Here is a 23,532-nt window from a genome sequence, read left to right as displayed (position 1 = left end):
ACGTCAAGTAAACTTGATTTCAAACTCGAATTGTGACTTATGTCCAAATAAAATAGTAAATCTTATTTTGTATTTCTCACGCCGGTAAGAAGACAACAATGAAATGACCTTTTTTACATTGGTCCGCATGTATATTTTTTATTTCAGCTTCGAGATGGATGACGTCACTAGTATGTAAATGCCAAAAAATCATAATTTAAAAATATGTCCGGATTTTTTAGTCGTCGGTTTACGAAATAATGAATTTATTCCATTTGGTTTTGCCACACTGTAGAACCTAGAACTAATAATAATTATTAAGTTACATAATATTTATTTAATTATAAAATTGCATAAAGTTATAAATTTAAAAAGCCATCGTCGTCATCTGAATAGGGAATCTTACTGATTCAAAAACAGCTTTCTTTGAAACACTTCAGATATCAGGACATCGAGATTCATTTTTCGGAAAAATAACAAAGAGTGCGAGCGGAGAAATCAAACTTGTTTGGTTTCGCTGTTTTGCTCTATGATTTCTGCCACTATGTTATCGAACACCCTATGTAACATTCTAATTAATTTTATAAATGTGAATCTAAAAGTTGGCTACAATTTTTGTTATTAACTTTTATTGCTATCTATTACTATAACGGATCTACGTAGCTTTACCCCACTAATCAATCACCCTGTACATTATTTAATTATATATGTAAATAAATTCTAATACGGTAAGATTCTCCTAAATTGATACGACCCAAGTCCAATGATAAATCGCTGTACCGTTTAGACACGACGATAAATTAAAACAACTCGATCCTTGTGATAAGTTGATAGCAACCTCAACCCAACTCCAACTTTGATAAGTCGTGCGATGCACCGTTTACACACAATGATAAGTTGCAACAACTCGATTGACCTTGATAAGTTGTTTGATATATCGCTGTGTTTAAACGATCCTTTAAGGGTCGTTTAAACACAGCGATAAATCAAACAACTTATCAAGGTCAATCGAGTTGTTGCAACTTATCATTGTGTGTAAACGGTGCATCGCACAACTTATCAAAGTTGGAGTTGGGTTGAAGGTGGTATCGCATTGAATCGCAGCGTCTAAACAGTGTTTCAACTTGTCATCACAACTAGTTGCTGTGACTTATCGTTGTGTTTAAACGACGCTTTAGATGCAGTCTGCTCAATATCCATTCCATCAACAACTTACGATTTAGCACCAGATTAGTCATTATTTGCGTCTTGTTGATGTTAATCTTTAGTCCGACCTCTAAGGAAGCGTGATATAACTTGTTGAACATTATTATTGCATTATCCATACGATCGGCTATAAGGACGATGTCATCTGCGAATCTCAAATGACTGAGCTTCTCTCCATTTATATTGATACCATATTCGTTCAGATCTGCCTTCTTAAAAGTGTGTTCTAAAAGGGTTGTGGACAGCTTTGGTGAGATGGTGTCTTCTTGCCGTAGGTACTCCTCGCTGCATACAGAATTTATTAGTTTGTTGATCAGAGAGTCTTACGCTAGCCGTTGCATTGTGGTAGATATATTTTATCATGTTAGTGTAGCGATGGTCTATTCGGCATTCTGTCAATGCTTTTAACATTTTCTGCTGGTTTATGGGTTCGAACGCTTTCTCGTAGTCCACGAATATCAGTGCCAATGGTTTGTTGTATTCCGCCGACTTCTCTATCAAATTTTTTATTACCAGTAAGTGGTCGTTAGTGCTATATCCGGATCTAAACCCAGCTTGTTCTCTAGGCTGATAGAAGTCTAACTTAGCCTCCAGTCTTTTTTTTGATAATTTTTGTGAAAAGTTTATATATGTGTGATAGCAGACTGATAGGACGGTAGTTTTTTAGATCTGTTATGTCACTTTTCTTGTACAATAAAAAAATAATTACATGTAGCTTTTCGTATTTCGGATTTCTCATCACGTGGGCAAAGTACTCTAGTGTTCTTCTTCTTATGATATTCAGTACGTATCTTTCTTTGTTTAACCGTTGCATTACCGCTTGATTTGTTACTCTGTTCATCCACGAAATCCTCAATATTCTGCGGTAAGCCCACATTTCAAAAGCCGTAATCCTCTTGCACATTGATTCCGTGAGGTGCCATGCTTACATTCCATAAAACAAAATGCTGAACTCATAGCAGCGTAATAAGCGTATTTTTAGCTCTCTGTTGGTTACTTTTTTTTGCATTTTCCTAAATCTCGCTATTCTGCATTTGATTTCCTGTGACCATTTTTCATTCACCCAACAGCCTAAATACTTGTATGCTTATACCAAATACTATTGACTGTAATACATACAACTCTTGACATTTCCCATTACATTTGAGGAAACAAACAATATAACGCCATCTAGTGGTGTGCGGTGATAACCAGAGCAATCTAACCTTACATTTATAACATTGCTTTATTATTGTTTTTGTATAAGTGTTTGAACTATTTTTATTTTAATTTAATTTAGCAAAATTAGCTCGTTATTCAAAAATTTATAAAATTAAATGTGAATGTTTACGTCAAATTTTACATTTTCCAAACGTAGTTTCACTTCAAGCCGACAGTGGCGCTAGCGCGCTAGTGGAAACGTGCTTCCAGATTTCTGTGGGAGATGGATGTATTACAGTCAATAGTATTTGCTTATACTGTCTTCATAATGTCTACATTTATTCTAATATCTGCCAAGTTATTAGCGATATTTTTGTTTGTTCTGATGATCATCCATTGGGTTTTCTGTATGTTTATTTTCAGACCCATTTGTTGGCTATGGCACAGTATAAAGAGGGATAGTAAAACCTCTTCCATGTCGGCACTTTGATCTCAAGAAGTAATACCGGCAGTACGCAATTGGTAATTCATCAGTGGTGGAGGCGGGTTTTCCCTGTTAAAACTCGTACATTTCTATGCGACTAGCAATGCAAGAGTGGGCCAAAAGCGACTGCCAACATTGCGCGGTCGCCATGCGCGACTAAAGATTTTACTTCCAATTTTTCGGAGAGTGGTTCTAGTGTCCCTCCCTTTTTATACTGTGGCTATGGTCCGTCACTGAATGTAGGCCGTATAATTGTATCATGGAATGTATAGTCTAGGCGCCAAATAGAGGTCACCGTGTCATTTTCAATTCTGATGGACAAACTCAACGGTTTCTTATGGATTTTTGGCTGCTGATTACGAATTTCGAGGGGGGATTTCGATCTGAGTGGTCAAAAAATTGTTATAAACAATTTAATTGTTTATAAATTGTTTATAATGCTCTGGCTCATAAACTAAAAGAAATAGAAAAAAATGTTTCAAATAAAATTTGTTCCATAATAAAAAACGAAGAAAGAACCGTTTACTAAACTTAAATCTGACAATCAAAACTCAAGATATTGTAAAATTAGTGGACAATGCAAATTTCAAATTGCAAAATAAGTATTTTTCGAAGCTTTATCGATCGTAACTCGGCTTCTGCGCATGCAAATGAGCCCTATAAGGTGTTCTTTTAAAGCTTAATTAAGAAGCTTCCAAACAAAGTTTGTTAAATTATCTGATCTTCATTTGTTTTAAAGTTATACCCGTTTGAAGTTATAATTTTCTCAAAACAATTGTACATTAATTTGTTTATAAAGGTTTCAAGTAAACTTGAGCTATAAACATTTATACTTTAATTAACAATAATGATAAAACAACTCAAATGGAACAATTTGAACTTACGAAAATGTTCGTAAGTTTATTTTTGGCTAAGATGTCGATATTTTAATGGCGCGCTATGAGGCGCAAGATTGGCTCACAGTCAAGTAAGTATGTATTCTTCGACGCTTTATCGATCGTAACTCGGCTTCTACGCAAGCAAATGAGCCAATATGTGATATCCATATAAAAATGGATCGAGTTCTTTTACAGCATCATCATTGCATATAAAACGAGAATTTATGATGTGGCGGCATACACACAATTGACGGGCCTTGATGATGCTGCAAAAGAACTAGATCCACTTTATATGGATATCATATAGATAATTAGACTCTGAAGCCTCAAAAAGTTTTAGTTTCACTGCCTACAAGAACAGACTTATACCACCATGTAACTGATAAAATTTGGCTAAGAACTTATGCAGATGTAAAAAAGCTGATATTCCCTGTATATCTCTATGCAGATTTGCAGATGCATGAAAAAAATGTTTGTAAAAATAGTACTAATAAATAATATCAACTTACTTTTTAGTTATACTTCCGAAATATTAGTTTTAAGAATGAAAGGTGTTACGAGGTACAGTATGATGATTTAATTATAAGAATTATATGATAAAATTTTATTAGGACCTTCAAAAATGAAAAATGAAGATAACGTATGTATACATAGAAATTATAATTTGCATCGAGAAGTTAGCGCGTGAACCTTTACGCGGTGAGCCGATCTTGCGCCTCATAGCGCGCGTCATTAAAATATCGACATCTTGGCCAAAAATAAACTTATGAATATTTTCATAACCTCAAATTGTTCCTTTTGAGTTTTTCTATCATTATTGCTCATTAAAGTATAAATGTTTATAGCTCAAATTTGCTTGAAACCCTTATAAACAAATGAATGTACAATTTTTTTAAGAAAATTGTAATTTCAAACGGGTATAACTTAAAAAAAAATGAAGATCAAGTAATTTAACAAACTTTGTTTGGAAGCCTGTTAATTAAGCTTTAAAGCGACACCTTCTAAGACTCATTTGCATGCGCAGAAGCCGAGTTACGATCGATAAAGCTTCGAAAAATACTTATTTTGCAATTTGCAATTTGCATTGTGCACTAATTTTACAATATCTTGAGTTATAATTGTTAGATTTAAGTTTAGTAAACGGTTTTTTCTTGGTTTTTTATTAAGGAACAAATTTTATTTGAAACATTTTTTTTTATCTCTTTTAGTTTATGAGCCAGAGCCTTAGAAACAATTTATAAACAATTAAATGGTTTATAACAATTTTTTGACCACTCGGATCGAAATCCCCCCTCGAAATTCGTAATCAGCAGCCAAAAATCCATAAGAAACCGTTGAGTTTGTCCATCAGAATTGAATATGACACGGTGACCTCTCTGGCGCCTAGACTAGTAGGAGTGCCTGCAAATCATCCCTGTCCGTTGCTAGCAGAACTGTGCCATTAGGGTATCTCAGATTGTTGATGACAATTCCATTGGAAATTATACCCTTCCCCATAATAATTTTGTATTGTTCTTATAAGTTCATGTGCATTGTCTTGTAATTATCGTATGCCTCATGTGCCTTGCTTTTCTTTTCTTTCCATTTTTACTTCATTTCTATACAAAACCATAGAGTTCTTCGACTTAAGAACGATTTATTTTTATTTATATTTCTTTCACCAAGAACTTCCTTGACTGAGGCTCAAATATTAGACTTAATTTTTGTCCTTCCTGCTATCTTCGCCTCCATCACTTTCTGTAATATATAGTATATAGGTGCGTTTCTGCTTCTTTCTATTATTCTTTTTTGGAATAGGTATCTTGTAAAGTCATCGTGTATGCTTTCGACTTTTCTCTTTGTAGTTTTTTCTGGTGTTTTGTTATCACATGTATGCGAACGTTTACATTATAAGAATTTCGACCGTGCGATGGTTAAAATCTACATATTGGCTCGAGCAATCATGTGGAATATTTCTCCCTTCACCGCTTGAAACGTTCGGTGAAGGGAGAAAGATTCCATATGATTGCTCGAGCCACTATGTAGATTTTAACCATCGCACGGTCGAAATTCCTTATAATGTGAAACAACTCTTAGTGTTTTCATTCGGATTTTGCCCAATACCAGTTTATGTAGGAATAGAAACGTTAAAATAAACATATTAATTCCCATTCAATAAAGTAGATAACATAAGAATGTCACAAAAAATAGTTTCAGAACCATACTGTTTTTACAAATGACAAATGCCCCACGTATCTTTCAATCGGATTACTTACATTCCGTATTCATGATTTGAATTAACAGCTACAATATTGCTTCTGTGGTTCATTTTGTTTACACAGAAGTAATACCGCTATTCATTCCTTTGTATAAAATATTACTTTATTGCCAAACATATGGAATCAGCTTATTGACACACCCATGTTATTGGTACTTCAATGGCCGTTGACCCACTAATTCTCTTTGAGAAGATAATAAATACGCATCTCGTATTAGCCGCTGGCTAGGCTTTTGATATAGAATACAGTAGCAGAAAACGATGCAGAAATTGCTATCTTAAGTGTACCAATATTAGACCAGTTCTTGAATTCGCCGTCGTCTCATCAAAAGAAACTTTTATAGCCACCAAATATTCAACGCAATATATTTTGTAAATTCAATAACAAAAATTTTAACAAAATTATATTTCTAATTTCTTTAGAATTTTCCGTAGGTGCACCACTTTCAAAAATCCAAAAACTAGTTTTTGGGGGATTTTGGGGATTTTTCCCTATTTTACAGACATCAAAATAGATCTAAAAACGTAATTTTTTCGATTTTTTAGGTGGAATGTAATGAATTTAACAAAATTTAGAAAATTTACACATAGTTGAGACTTTTTACAAAACATGTATATTTTAGACCCATAGATTAAGTTTACATAACCTCAAAATCTTTTATTTTTTAACATTATAACTTTTTGGAGATGGCTGCGGGTTTAATTTTTTTTAATTCTATGTATTTTATCAAAAACTATATTTGTATTTTTTTTCAGATTTTTCCGTGAGGTACGCCACTTTAAAAAATCGAAAAACTGGTTCTTTAGGGGGTTTTGGGGTTTAGGTTATATATAAATTGAAGTAACTGAGACCTTTATGGCAAACAACAAAAGAAGGAACACGTTTAAACCCCCCAAAAACCTAAGGATTTTTGGGGGGGTCTTAAAAAAATTAGACATATAGTTTATCAGACATATAGCCATCTCCAACAAAAGTTATATCTACTTAGCTTTTAAAAAAATATTTTTTGAGATTATGTACACTCAACCTCGGGTCTATAAGAAATAGGCTTGTTTCATAAAAGCCTTAATTACAGTTTATCCCAGACACCCTTTTCAGTGCATCATTAATTTTGACGTCATATAGGGTTTTAAGAATGTCGCAGATCATTCTACATGACATTTTAGTTAAATCTGACAGTTGCCAAAATATTTCTATTTATATTTATATAAACATCAATATTTATACAAATATTTGCAAGAATATTAATATTTAAAATATTTTAATGTAAAAATAAACAAGAATAAAAAACCGCTAATACAATATTCCAGCTACAAAAGATCTGATATGAATATTACGTGGCACGAAAATGGATTTTCATTTTGATGCAAAACAAAATTCTAGTTTTATTTTAAAAGATTTTTTCATAATATTTGCCCAATTTGAAGTAAAACGCGCCACAAAAGAGTAATTTTGATACAGTTTGAATTTTGAAACTCTTTTGTGGCGCGTTTACTTCAAATTTAGCAAATATTGTGAAAAAATCTTTTAAAATAAAACTACAATTTTGTTTTGCATCAAAATGAAAATACATTTTCGCGCCCACGTAATATTCATATCAGATCTTTTGTAGCTGGAATATTGTATGCGCCACTCATTTTTACGGCGTTTAGCGGTTTTTTTATTCTTGTATGAGGAGTTTTTCAAAGTTATTTATAAATTAAATGTATAAAGTTGAATGCAATGTTTCTCGATTACACGTTAAGCTTTATAAATGGTCGTCTTTGTCGCATTATCTCCCAAATGATCTAGTATCTTTATTCGCATCATTGATTGGACTTCTATTTAGAACGAATACATACTTAATTTTTTAAGTTCAATGTATAATAATCACGGAGGTATGGTTCAAGCGGAAATCGGTGGGACTGTGCATTTTATCAATGAAATAAGATATGTCACAGACACTCCAGAAGCCGCTAACGATAAAATGTTTTAACATCGCATTAATCATTGTAAATTACTTGACGGATATTAGTACAGTGAAAATAATAAGACAAGAACAGGACGATAATGATTATAAAGAATAAACTTTAAAGATTTTTCTAGTTTAATGACAAAAAAGCAAGCTCATTAGCAGAAACCAATTCAAAATTATTTTGCACATCATTTGTGAAACATTATTTGGTTGAAAAATCTCATTTTTGTCGGCACAAAAATATATTAATTTGTCTGGACTAAATTACAGTTCTGTTTATCTTGTTCCTATCAACATTCACACAGTGTTGCCAAATTGAATTTAGTTATTTTGGGTGTATGTATATTTTTCCACGGATCTCCGAGGGTACAATACGTTTTTTCTGTCACTTCTAACTGTAATGCGTTAGAGAGAATTCGATGATCTATACACGAAAAAATGGTTTGGGATAAACTTTTGTTGCGTGAATTTTTTTAAAATTATTAAATTAATTGAACTCCATCTAAACAAAATAAAAACGGAAAATGACGATTTTGGAAGTGGGGGGAAAAAGAAGGGGTGGTGGGATAAAATTTCACCGAGTCTTATTTTTTAAGCGCATAGAACCTAAAAAATGAAAAAATTTAATTCTACGAGTGAGGGCATTTTGTCTATCATAACGGGGGGATAAATAAGCACACTCTTTGAAAGCGGCGCATTGATTTTGGATATTTAATATATTTTGTTAATAATTTCTAAAACACAAGTTACATCGTGCAACATCTGTTATCGGCTACACCCAAATCCATTAATCTCCTCTTCGAACATTCATTAAAGACATTTACATAATTATAAGGCGATACGATGGTCATATCCTTATTTCCCGTGCATTTTCATTGTTGCAACTCTTTAATTTTTTCATCGGATTGATAAATAACCAAAGAACGGTACGTTCACATGGTACTTCGAACGATTATTTAAATGCTAGCCATAAGCACTAATGGTACTAGTTCTAAGTATGGAGAGGTAACCTAAATATAGCTAGCCACTTCAAAGTACAGGAAATGCATCTGCAACGTGATACCTCGGGCATGGCATATCAACTTGTTCGGCTTGTTGTTATTGGTTTATCAAATTGCACAGCAACAAAACTATTTCTTTGATTATTACACGGCGAAAAAGAATAATAGGATACACGATATGTACAATAGCGGATTAGGTGTCTTTGGTACAGTTATAAAACATGAGATAAATAAGTTCTTGGTACGTAATTTAAGGCAGAAACGTATGTTGATCTAGCAGTGCCTTTGGTACTTTTTAAAATCACGTTTATATTTTGATGGAACTGTTTTTTGCACATCGATCAAGTTTTAGACAAAAAAGTCAAGATAGTTGTGTAAGAAGTGGACAAATCATGTTTCTAGAAGGTTCGAAGACCGATGAGACAAGTTAGAACATATTATCCATTCTTCTCTCTCCTGGGCGCGGTGTGCTGCCTCAGACAGAGAGTAACCGGTGGCGCATTTTATTTGGTCTGACCATCGGAGTGGCGATCTTCCTCGAGTTCTTTTACCCTCTACCTTGCCTTCAACCACTAACCTCTCCATGCCTTCTCTTCGTCTGGTAATGTGTCCAAAGTACCTCAATATATTTTGGTTAATGATGGTGGTAAGCCTAGTGTTGATGTCGAGTTCTGATAATATTGAGATATTTGTGCGATGTGCTGTCCAGGGTATATACCCACATTTCAAAGGCCATTATACGTCGTGAGTCGGACTTTTTAATGGTCCAAGTTTCTGAAGCATAGGTAGCGATAGGAAAGATAAGCGTCCGTACCAGGCGCAGTTTCGTGTTCCTGGTTATGGCCGTATCTTTCCATATTTTAGTGACACTATACATATGCAACACATAATACATAAAAACACAAATTACAACTTTTTACTTAAAAAACTCATTTCTACGAACACTCCCAAACACAGAATCACACAACTCATAGAATTATTCCACAAAATAATCAGAATTTGATGTATCATAGGGCATAAAAACATCCACCCTCATATCACCCCAGCCAAAGCTGGCTGTTACCTACAACCATCAAGGCAAGTATATTTAAAGCTTACGACTGTTATATTATAACATAACCTCAACCACAACAATTGGCGGTTGTACCATACCATAGATATAATAACAATAGATTAGGCAAGGTACGAAAAATAGCTTAACGCGGAGCAGTTCAGGTCGGTGGTGGTGGTCTATATGTATATCTCTCTCTACCGGCGCTTAGCTTTCTCTCTCTAGTGTCTCTCTAGCATATGACGGCCGCTGCCTCTGTGTTTGTGTCGTTCCATTACTCCCACCTCTTGGTAGATACGCTCACCAGTGGCGGCTCGTGATTTTTACAATAGGGCAGGCTATACCTAACTGTAAAATATCTGGACAAATTTGCACTAGCAAAAAAAATCTGCCAAAAAAATCTAATTTAAGGCCCCATTTTTTTGACCATTTTTTATTTACATTTTATAATATCATCATAATTCACAATTTCATAATATCATATCATTTTGAAGATAGTTAGTCTAATTGTAAAAGTGTATTACCAAAGTTTGTGTCGTTTATTTGTTAACAATTCTATCTCTGTAAGTAAATATGCATATCGTAAGAAATACAGATTTGAAGTTTTGCGGTCCATTCAGGTTGAAGATTTACATTTTTAAAGATACTCAACTGAATTTTTTAATTCTAAAAGCGGCCTACTGCGAATCCAAAAACACGGTAAATTACCGATATTTTGCTTTGCATTACAGATATCGGAAGAAGTTATTTGAACAAGTTCTTCCAAATATTATTCTAATCCCACATACCAAATTTCATCACAAGATTCGCACTTTTAGTTTTTTCATTATTTGTAGTCAGGATCCTAAAATCGCAGAGGAGGCAACTGGCCGATTAGCCGCCCTTGCCCAATCTCCGGACACCGTGTGCGTTAAGCGATAATGCAGCTCTAAGGAGACCGGGTCTCCTTAAACTACCATGCTTAAACGCTGCTGAGCTGCGCGGAGCATTAGCAAGTGAGATTTTCCGGCCATCAGCCTCCTCTGCGATTTTAGGATCCTGACTACAAATAATCAAAAAACTAAAAGTGCGAATTTTGTGATGAAATTTGGTATGTGGGGTTAGAATATTATTTGGAATATAACTTGTTCAAATAACTTTTTCCGATATCTCTAACGCGAAGCAAAATAGCAAAGTAAACAAACAATGTACCACGTGTAAAAAATTTATGGGGAGGCTAAGCCTCCCTTGCCTCCTCTGACCAGCCGCCACTGACGCTCACACTCGTACGACAGACAAAGATAGCTAAACCACTGTACTTGATAATGGCGTTACACCCCGATGCATTGAGCGGCATATAACTAGCCTGATCAATTGTTAATATATCTATGGGTTGTGCAGTTTTTCAAAAAAATTCTCTTAAATATTTATAGGGCAGTCAATGAAGTTATTTGGCTCCGAATTCCATCCTACTACATCGATTTACTTGATATTTTTACAATAAGTAGAGAATAGCTCAAGAAACAAAGTCTACCCTATGCCGATGTGTGCTTTTATCACGGGGGTGGTTCCTACTCCTTCCCGGGGGTGGAAATTTTTTTGGTTAAAATAACCACTGAAGTGGCTAGAGACCCTAAATCTAAGCAAAAACTACTGTTCTATATTTTTTTTTTGAAAACTCAATACTTTTGGAGTTATTCGTGGTTGAAAATTAGCCGTTTTCATTGAAAAATGACACCTTTTCGGACGGTTGTTTGCGAATACCTTAAAATCTATGCATCTGGTATGGTAGGTGAGAAGAGTTTGTTTTTTTGGTGCATGTCAAATCGTTGTATTCAACTTGAAATAATAGAGAAACGGTCGATTTTAGGTATATAATGCTACCAATACGTTTTGTAGTGCTTGAAAATATCTTTAAAATGAGCAATATTAAATGTGTATAACATTCAAACTAAGCGAGATATGCTGCAAAAAAAATGACTAATGTATTTTAAGAAAAAATGAGAAGTATATTTAACCCCTCATCCATCAGAATTTAAATGCACCGTTTTCCTTCTACAATACTTTTTATTTTAGTGTTATTTCCATGTTCAAATAATTTGACGGGTTAAAAATGAATAGTTTTTGAAAAAAATAAGATCAAATTATAGAGCGCATTTTTAAATTTTCTTAAAAATCTTCCATTTTCTCCATGTAACTCGAAAATGATAGGAGATACAAAAAAAGATACCACACAAAAATAAAGAGTTTTGTTAGTTAAAAATTTTGTTTTTGTTTTTCATTATTGCATCTCTTATCATTTTCAAGTTACATGTAGAAAAAGGAAGATTTTTAAGGAAATTTAGAAATGCGTTCTATAAATTGATCTTTTTTTTTTTCAAAAACCATTCATTTTAAACCCGTCCAACTTTTTGAACATAGAAATAACATTATAATAAAAGGTATTGTAGAAGTAAAATGATGCATTAAAATTATAAAATTCTGGTGGATGAGGGGTTAAATATACTTCTCATTTTTTCTTAAAATACATTAGTCATCAATTTTTTTTTTCAGCGTATCTCGCTTAGTTTGAATGTAATAGACCTTTAATATTGCTCATTTTAAAGGTCTTTCAAGCACTACAAAAGGTATTGGTAGCAGTATACACCTAAAATCGACCGTTTCTCTGTTATTTCAAGTTGAATACAACGATTTAAGCATGCACCAAAAAAACAAACTCTTTTCACCTACCATATCTCTTTTTTGTATTATAACTAGAAGATTTATAAACGAACTAATATCTTTGTTTTTTTATAAGCTACAAAAATGTTTTGTACAGTTTTTTTAGTTAGATGCATAGTTTTTAAGGTAATCGCAAAAAACTGTTCGAAAAAGTGTTATGTTTCAATGAAAATAAATAGCCAATTTTCAACCACGAATAACAAAAAATATTGAGTTATCAAAAAAAAATTATAGAACAGTTTTTGCTTAGAATTAGGTTCTCTAGCCACTTCCGTAGTTATTTTAACCAAGAAATTTTCCACCCCCGAGAAGGGGTGGGAACCACCCCCGAGAAGGGGTGGGAACCACCCCCAAGATAAAAGTACGTATCGGTATAGGGTAGACTTTAAATTGTGAGATAAGTAGAGGCTATTCCCAAAATTTCATTAAAATCCATTCAGTAGGATAGAATTGGAGGTACATCCTGTAATATCCAATTCTTGCTCCCATTGACTGGCGTATTATGAAAACTGATTTCTGGAGTGGAAATCGAAACATCAATTATTCTTTATGTAATATGTTCATCAATGTTTAAGTAATAATGTAATTGGCATTACAATCAAACTGTGGCTAACCCATATAAATATAGAATTTAATTGCAATAAATAATGATAAAAAACAGATGAAAACAAAAAACCATTTAGTAGAAACAAATAATGAACGAAATCTCGGCTATACACACTATAGAATTAACAATGCATTCATAAGTTGCGGATTAAGATGTACATATATATTTAATTAATTTATCTGATACAAAGTAAAAATAATGATAATAATCCACGCCTCAAACGTTTAACGCAAATAATAACCCATTCTCGTGATTATTAAGAATTATTTAACCAGCCTGAATAATATAATAATTGTAGATCGTAACATTCCATTAATGTTTTTTAACCACACCACAATCTTCTAGTGAAATCAACAGGTGTTCTTGGCATTCTCTTTCTCCGCGGGTATATCGAATAAATTGATACCACTAGCGTGCTCATTATGTTGAATTTGATTTAAAATCACTTACTACCAACGTTTAAATGGACAAAAAAATTAAATGGAATGATATACGAGATACGTAAATGAGAAAGCAATCAGGAAATGTAATGGGAATATGTATTTTCGGTTGTGAGCATATTCAATAATGTCGCAGTTGTTGATGATGAAAAGTTTCCAATTTACCTTACAGGTGTGTGTCCCACCCCACTATTAATGGTGTGGAATTGATGACACAAATGTGTAGGCAGGGTTAGACGAAGAGTGTAGTATATAATAGAAGATTCTTTAAATAATTCATGGACGAATTTACTCGTATATATCAGAAGACACATCTTTATAGATTTCAAATAGGCTTATCATTCCATTAATTGTCCAACACTATGGAAAGCAAAAACACAGTAAAATCCTGTATAAAAGGTATATTTAAAAAACCCTCAAAAGGGCCACATCAATCACATAACTAGTTTTCGACTGGTTTACCAGTCATCATCAGTGCTTACGTGCAATGTACATACTAACCACCAAGATAGTATTATTATACTGGTAAACCAGTCGAAAACTAGTTATGTGATTGATGTGGCCCTTTTGAGGGTTTTTTAAATATACCTTTTATACAGGATTTTACTGTTTTTTTGTATTACATGGTATACAGCCAACTACAGGAAAACTTTTTCCTTGTGAATTTTTACTATGGAAAGCATTGGTCGACCTGGGCGTACCCAAGAAACTAGCTGCGGGAAAGCAAATGTCTGTAAGTAACTCCTTTGCACAAGTTAGAATATGGGGAAAATATCAAATGCTTTCTGCGTAAATTCTAGACTGAGACAGGGAGATCCGTTGCCTCCATTGTTGTTTAACCTGGCCTTAGAATATGGGGAGCGAAAATCGTACTCCCCTTTGCCAATGACGTAGATACAGTAGCACAATCAACATTAGAAGAGAAGGATATGTTATCAAGCTTTGAAGAAGCTGCATTATATCATCGGTCTGAAAATAAATGAAGACAAAACAAAATACATGGTCGTCTCAAAACAAGAACGACGGCGAATAAGGCAAAATATTACTATAAACGATCGTAACTTCGAAGTTGTTAAAGAGTTTAAATATCTGGGAGCAACAATTACCAATGGCAACAAAATAGAACGAGAAGTGAAACGCAGATAGGCAATGGCAGGAAACAGATCTTTCTTTCCAATGCAACATCTAGAAAAGTCAAAACTTATTTCATGAAGGGCAAAAATCCAGATATATAGTGGCGTATGGAATAGAAACATGGACACTAATAAAAAGAGAAGTGAATAAATTGCTGGTGTGGTACCGTAAAATCCTTCTATACTAAGATGGGTAGGGCATGTGATATGCAGTAAGGACAATCGCCTTATAAACAATGTATTTTGGAAAAGACCAGATGGGAACTCCCATTAGACCCCAAAACTCCACGAGTAATGATTTCCAACTGATTTCGAATGAAAATAACATAAAACTTCAGGAGACGATAAAATCGCTGTAATCATATTCGTTATAGTGATCTCGAAAACCCCTCGAATAATGACTTTTGACTGATTTTAAGTGAAATTAACATAGGCGAGGTTCACCTTGGGCACCAGGTATTTCGAGGACCATCGCCGTCATCATATTCGTGTCCAGCGATTTAGAAAACCCTCGAGTGATGACTTTAGCCTGATTTTGAATGAAATTAATATGAAACTCCAGTAAATGAGATCCAACCTGGGTATTTGGAAGCTTGGTGATTATCGCTGTTGGTTTCATTTATCACGCTTCACTTTACTGCTACTGCTAGCGTCAACTTGTTGCTCGTGGAGCCGTTCGCTTAGCAAAATCCACAAAATGCAATTTTCATCTCCAGGATATCAATTTCGTTCACAAAATTTCCTGCCACTCTTCCGAATCAAAAGGTTTATATACAGAGTCTGTAATTTGGAATAAATTCAATATCTCAAATACTAATTGTTTTTTTTTGAAAAATACTCAGACCCGTCGCGTCGATTAGTTTTCCAATTATTGTCCTTTTTGACATACAATACTAATGTATACAGGGTGGCCAATTTAGAGATATGACGTAATCGTTGATTTTCTTAAATGGCAACACTGTGATTTTGATAGCTATGTTGATAGCTATTTTGATAGGGTGTGTAAAGTTATACATAACTGCAAAATATTAATTTTGTATTGTCTACAATTTACAAGATAATAAAAAAATAACAAAGTTATGTCTGTAATTTGGAATAAATTCAATAATTCAAGTTTTTTTTTTGAAAAATGCTTAGACCCGTCGAGTAGTATTTCAAATTGTAATTTTTGACATACAATAATAATGTATACAGGGTGTCCCAATTTAGAGATATGACGTCATCGTTGATTTTCTTAATGGCAAGACTGTCATTTTTATAGCTATTTTGATATGGTGTGTAAAGTTATACATAACTGCAAAATTTCGAATTTTTATTGCCTACCATTTACAAGATAATAAAAAATAACAAAGTTATGAAAAACACGTAATTAAATAATAATTGAATTTAATTAATTCAATTAAGCAAATGCTCATAATGTTGCCCATTGACTATTTGACAATAATTGACGGCAACATTACGAGCATTTGCTTAATTGAAATAATTAAATTCAATTATTATTTGATTACTTGTATTTCATAATTATTCATTTATTCATCATTATTTTTTATTATCTTGTAAATGGTAGGGAATAGAAATTTGAAATTTTGCAGGTATGTATAGCTTTACACACCCTATCAAAATAGCTATCAAAATGACAGTGTTGCCATTTAAGAAAATCAACGATGACGTTATATCTCTAAATTGGGACACCCTGTATACATTATTATTGTATGTCAAAAAGAACAATTTGAAATACCAATCGACGGGTCTGAGCATTTTTCAAAAAAACAATTAGTATTTGAATTATTGAATTTATTCCAAATTACAGACTCACTCTGTATACTATAAAGACTTTGAAACAGCAATAGTTGATCCAACACAAAATACTGATTTAAATACTATATACATGCAAGATATTTATCTTAAGCAAAAGCTATAGTGGAACAAGAAGCACGAAAAAACATAGAAGAGAACTTAGAAGTGCCACTATTATCTCTGTTGTCGGTAGGAACGGACACGCGCCAACTCGTAACTTTTAATGACAAAAATTTTCAAATCAAAATGTACACCGGCCAATTCGTAACTTTTCTATTACTTGATCTGCCAACTCGAACCTTTCTTCAGGTGAATTCGAAACCATTGATTAAATCTAATACCTTAAATCTAAACCGAATGTTTCTTGGTTTGCTAAAAACATTATATTTGTATTATATTATGTACCTATAAAAATAGCAAAAATTTAAATATCTTAATAAAATAACTGAAACAACGTTATAGTGTTTCATATTATTTCCATCAAGGATAGCTCTACACGAGCTTGGTTTTTATCGATTATGTAATTGTAAGTTCAGTATTTAGATGTTTAGCAATAATAAATTATTTAAATCCATCTGATAATTTAAAAGCAAAGAGATTTTCCACATGTTTATTTCAAGTCTAAAAGATTATACCTTTATTTAGTTACGAATTCACCGGTAGTTGATTGGTTACCGAAAAATTAGCTGAGGGCCAGAGTTACCAATTAATTGGCCTGTAATTAGGATGGGGGATTAAAATAGTTACGAATTCACCGGGACCCGGTAGGAACCTATCTCTAGTCCTTTTGTGATCTTTCTCAGTAGTTTCTTTTGTTTTCGTCGCAAATCGATGATTTTCAGTTCTTAACGTAATTTTTGTGTATCAATATTGGTGGTCACATCAAATTCAAAAATTCATATTTTTCGAAATCTTCCTTTTGAAATTTACCGCAAATTTCAATTTCTATTGTTCTTGTTAGGAATATATCGTCATTGATCGTTACTACACAAGCTCTATGTGAAAATTTCGAGAAATTTTGAAAAAATGTCCGAACCATTGGTAAGATTCTTGAGTATATCTGGATATGCCATGTTCTTTGATCGGTCTAAAAGTATCTCAGAGTTTTTAGTTTTTGTGTTCTCCGCCAATGATAGATCCTTTATTTGACCCTCTTAGCTACCCCAGAGCTCCTGTAAGAAGGGGACTTCTTGCAAACGGATCGATGCGCTTAGTTTTTAATGATGCCTGTGAAAAATTGAATCATAGTGTTCGCCCCTATTTCACAAATAAGATAAACTTTCGTCTACCATCATCAAATTCCATAAACTAATTAACTAATTCAGATAATTCTTTATCATTGGAATGTTCCTCTCAATCTCAATGAACATGCCATTCCCATCACTGACCCAGCTCGCTGTCAGAAACTATCTCTATATTTATTTGTTTCTATTTTCTCTTTAATCATTCCAAGAAGCGAGTTCTTGTCAATAAAAAAAAGTGGAAAAAACATTCCGACTGACTCATAGTTCACTCATAAAAAGCTGCACACCTATGACAGGTAGTTCTAAAAATATTGTTTTGTTTCACCATTGCGTTTAGTCTTGGCAACGAAGGAGGTTTATTAGAATTTATTTATATCAGTTGTAAGATTACCACCTGAAATTGTTTTTGTTCTTGGTGTACAGCTTTTACTTTGTTACTAAAATTTACATTTACTGTTATTATTATACTATTTATTGTTACATTATTTCTGGATTTAATAAGACCAAGATTCCTTCACTAGTCTGTGGAAGATTTGAATAATTGATGTACATAAGCGGATACATTTTTTGGAAAATATCAAAAAAGTAAATTAGATGAGGGCAAATACGGCGAAACACAAAGATTATTGGAGAAAGCAGACGTGAAGTCGAAAAATAACGAAGACACATAAACGCTAAGAAAAACAGTAGGAAGTGACAAAAATAAGAGTGAGATGCAGAATAGAGGAAATAAACCGAGGGACAAAAAAAGGAAAATAAAATGGAATCGAGGAAAATAAAATGGAATAAAATTGGGCCAACGAGGCAGACCTCGTTGGATCAAGATGGTTGGTTAGGGTTCTAGTTTAGAGTTTCACCATGTTCCCGGAGGTATTCTTTTAACATCGGCGTTTAGCCTTTCCAATTTTACAATACTATAATGTAGATTGAATTAAAAGTACAGCCATTGTTTGGTTCTGGGGCTATTTAGCAAGTATATATGAATTCACTGATGATGGACTGACAGGTCCGAAAACGTTCTGAATGAACCTATTTCATTCAATCCATTGGGATTTTTAAAATTTTATTAAATATACCTATTACATTATTACACAGAAGTGGTTTTACTTCATGTTAGGAGTTTTTTTCGAAATTTTTAAATTACAGAATAGTTTCATATACAGCAACAAGTTCAGCGCGAAATACGGACAAGTTGAAGTTGAGTCTGCCTGACTTTTCATTCAATTATGATGGAATATAACAAGCAAAGTCTGTCCCAATTAACCATTTTAAAGCTTTATATATATGACCAAAGCATTGTTCCAAACTGAAAGGAGAGATTGCAAGATATTGTTTGTCCATTTGCCTGTGGCTGGACAATGTTGATTCGCTGAAAAATAGTAAAGTAACTATCAATTATTGATACTAATCTTTTTGGTTGAATTGCTTGTTCTAATTCGTGTTGTAGAAAAATTGCATAGAGAAATTATTAGATAATATATGTAATTAGATTTTCCCACATATTTGATACGTCAATGAAATTGTACAAATAATACCAATGTTATCTACGCCTGTACTCCAGTCACTATTCTTTGTTGAACTTCAGCTGGATTAAGTTATAACTTGTTGGGAAAAGTTAAAAATCCTTACCAAACTACATAGTTCCTGGAATGGCTAAACCAACTCACCTGTAACAAAAAAGATTTAATGAAAAACACGTATTTACTATAAATAAAACCTAAGGCATTTTTAAATTTTATTTAGTCATATATTATATGTTGACAAATTTACCGAATGATTGGGGCTCTATAAGCAATCCCCACTTACTGGCACAGAGATGTCAAGTAAGTGGGGGATCACAGGATGCTGAAGACAAGAAAAACAAATTGCATTAGGTAAAAATCCAACAATCATTAAGGCAAAGAGAAATAGAGGTAGCAAAGATATTGACCATGGAAATCGGAATCCAGGATCCAGCAAGAGAAGAGTAGACAGTTAACTCGAAAAAAAACTTTGATGTGTGAAGATCGTATTGGGTGAAATGTTCAACAGAATTTATTTCTTTACTATTTAAGATCGTTTTTAACACGTTGAACGCCGCGTGAATCATATACGATTCACGCTTATTTTACTTACAGGGCCGCGCGAATCACACTTGCTTCGCAGTGACTGCTATACCTACTGTATGGAGCACGGCTAAGTCGGCCTAGAGAGCTGTAATATTATATTATATACATTGTGGCGTTCAACGTGTTAAGGTAGGTAGTAACGTCTCTTGCTGGTTCTTGAAGTAAACTGGCCCTCCCATTTATTTTTGTATTCTTCTTTAACACCGTTTTCCATGTTTTGGAAGCTTTTGAGCTAATAGGTTACATAGAAAGGACGAAAAAAAGGAGTACGAAGCGGAACGCAGAGGATAGCAGAAAGCGAACTGAAAGAAAAATGGTTCACTCACTAAAATGCAGATAGTCCAGTCGGGTTAGACGAATAACAGACCTAACCTTGCATTAGGAGCTGCCCCAAATTTTATTTTTCTAATCTTTAGGGAGGGTCAATATTAGTATAAATTTAAAATCTCGACTGAATTCAACCGTTGCGTTAGCCGCCATCTTGATTTTAAACGAGAACCGTTTTTGCTCAATATCTCCGCCATTTTCAATTTTTTGACAAAAAGTGTAGAAACTGAAATGGTTGAAAATACGATTTTCTATAATTTCATTTATTATAATTTTTTTCGTGTGGTCGATATTTTCCGAGTTATGAGGGGAAAATAGTGACAGTTGAAGCATAATTATTGAATTATCTCATTTATTATTTGTTTTACAACAAATATGTACCTGTACAAAAATGAAGAGAATTAAATTCTACACAATTTTGATCTCTTTCATTTTTTTGCTAAAATTAATATTTAAGGTAGTACGTATGCGGTAATGGCGCGAGCGTAAGACCGGATTGATTTTATAGCAAATGTTTTTGTTCAATATCTACGCCATTTTCAACTAAAATTGTTCAAAATATAATTTCCTACAATTTCTTTTTAACAATTTTTTTCATGCGGTTGATATTTTCCGAGTTACATGGGAAAATAGTAAAAAGTGGTGGGGGGAGCATAATTATTGAATTGAATTTTGTATTCGAGCTGCCCCAAATTTTATAATTATATCCTTTAGGAGAGATCAATAGTAGTGTAAATTTAAAATCTCGACTGAATTCCGCGGTTGCATTAGCCGCCGTATTGATTTTAAATGAGAACTGTTGTTGCTTAATATCTCCGCCATTTTTAAACTTTTCGACATAAATGCAGGGAAAGAAAATTGTTGGAAATGCAATTTCCTACAATTTCTTTGGCACAATTTTTTTATACGATCAATATTCTCCGAGTTAAGGGGGAAATTAATGGAAGCGGAGGGGAAGCATAATTATTGAATTGTCTCATTTATTATTAACTTTACGACATAATTGTACATAAACAAAAATAAAGAGAATTATATTTTATACAATTTTTGAAGCATCCAATGAAACATCAACGAAACTAAGTATATAAAAGACATAAAAAGACAGTATATACATTAAGTTCACTTAATTTTATTAACTAGCGGGTTTTATTGGTTGAATTTGTCTGTAGATATTTTAAGTTTTATGTCAGCTAGTACATCGTGATGTTCCAACAATTTTTTTTTTAATTTTGGACCCTGTTGGGGGGAATTTTCCCATTCCCCCCCCCCCTTGTAGACCCGCCACTGGTTCTCTCGAAAAATTGTAGTAAATCGTAATTGCAACAATTTCAGTTCTTACACTTTTTGTCGAAAAGTTGAAAATGGCGGAGATATTGAACAAAAACAATTGCTACAAAATCAATCAGGTTTTACGCTCGCACCTTTACCACATACGTACTACATCTCATTTTCAACAATTTCAGTTTCTACACTTTTTGTCAAAAAATTGAAAATGGCGGAGATATTGAGCAAAAACGGTTCTCGTTTAAAATCAAGATGGCGGCTAACGCAACGGTGGAATTTAGTCGAGATTTTAAATTTATACTAATATTGACCCTCCCTAAAGATTAGAAAAATAAAATTTGGGGCAGCTCCTAATGCAAGGTCAAATGCTATCCCGACTGGGCTTTAAAGATAAAGGAGTACAAAACTGGACAAAGAAATCAAAATACAGGAGAAAACAAAAACATTATATTTCGGCCATGATATAAGAAATCAAAAATATCAACTACAGTCGAACCCGCTTATTAGAATACCGGTTAAAGGAATATCCCGGTTTAAGGAATAGACATTTGAGGTCCCGAAACGTTTCTACTAGCCATCAGTGATCGGTTATTAAAATATCCCGGTTATAGGAATACTTTTGCTCGGCACGAAGGTATTCCAATAAGCGGGTTCGACTGTATTACAAAGAATATTAGGCAATATTGAAAACAAACGTGGTCGATATATAGGCTGTTTAGATTGAAATCAGATATACACCCTTTAAATGGCAACACTGCGCGATAAACGTAAACATTAGCAAGTTGTATTAGTTGCCGACAGCCGAGTATCAATTTCACTAACAAAATGGAGATGGCTATTTCGTTTACTTTTTGAATCTTCTTGGACAATCTTTACTTACATAATCGCTAAAATTATTAATTAATTCAATTGATACCGTACAGGTACAGTAGTTCCAGTAATACTACTTGTCGACACGAGATGCCGATTACCTTACCATAATGTTCTTCAATATTTATAGTATAGTTGTCCACGTACTCTGAGCATATAATATTTAAAGAAGAAGAATGGGCTCACATCAGACGATATACAATACTGTGAATATTTTGGTGTAAACAGTACACAAATCGAGTCTAGTCTAATAGCGTGTTGAATTTATTCCAAAGAACTCTATTTCCACATACGTGTTTATTGACAAATTACGTTGATTTGCTAATGTCTCGTTTGTCACGCATTCTAATGTAACTAATTTGTTTACCAACGTGTCATTCTACTCTAAATTTAATTTATTCGGTATTCACGAGATTTTTAGAACGAATGTTCACGACTAGAGCTGTTTATCTGAGTGTTATCAAAATAAATGGACTAGCAAAACTTAAAGCTATCATAAATTTACACAATATGACAATTTTTAGTGTGTAAAGTGGCATGAGTAATATGACAATCAAAGAGTTGAACACGTAGATTCGTGCACTTACTCAGGAACAACAGTTAATTCAAGTTGGGATCAAGCGAAGGAGATACGTATAAGAATAAAAAAAAATTGAAAGCACTCGTGGGAGTGCCGACAGAAGTGAAAACTTCTTATAGTATATAAATTAAGAGCTCAATGCTTTTTCCCCATCGAAAAAGAAGTGCTATACCTATATCATATACGCGATGCGATATGCTATTGCATATGTATATGTATACATACACATAATTTATATACGTACAAAATTTAGTTCAGCGAAGTGATGACGGTCGCAAATTCAATCATTTTTCCCCATCCAAAAAGTGCACAAGGTCCCTCAAGAAGTTTTCACTTCAAATATTTATTTCGTCAAAGCGATGATGGTCGCGATAACGGTCGGTAATTCAATACTTTTCCCCCATCCAAAAAGTGCACAACGTCCCTAAAGAAATTTCCACTTAAAAAATATATTTCGTCGAAGCGATGAAGGTCGCTAATTTAATATTTTT

The 23,532-nt window shown here is 33.4% G+C and overlaps 1 protein-coding gene across 3 annotated transcripts in view; it reads right to left on the bottom strand.

The window, feature by feature from the left end:
- The window catches only part of LOC126884774 (protein held out wings), a 383,705-nt gene that overhangs the window by 109,130 nt on the left and 251,043 nt on the right, over positions 1–23,532 (bottom strand). The window contains exon 1 of one of the 3 annotated variants that reach the window (XM_050650999.1): positions 19,408–19,427. The exons of the other annotated variants lie outside the window; for them this stretch is intronic. The gene's annotated coding sequence lies outside the window, so the exon portion shown is untranslated. Of the gene's footprint in view, positions 1–19,407; positions 19,428–23,532 lie in introns of those variants that run through there. 3 annotated transcript variants of the gene reach the window in all.

The sequence above is a fragment of the Diabrotica virgifera genome, chromosome 5, assembly GCF_917563875.1.
Source record: "Diabrotica virgifera virgifera chromosome 5, PGI_DIABVI_V3a".
NCBI classification, from domain to species: domain Eukaryota; kingdom Metazoa; phylum Arthropoda; class Insecta; order Coleoptera; family Chrysomelidae; genus Diabrotica; species Diabrotica virgifera.
This window is presented reverse-complemented; position numbering and strand designations above follow the sequence as displayed.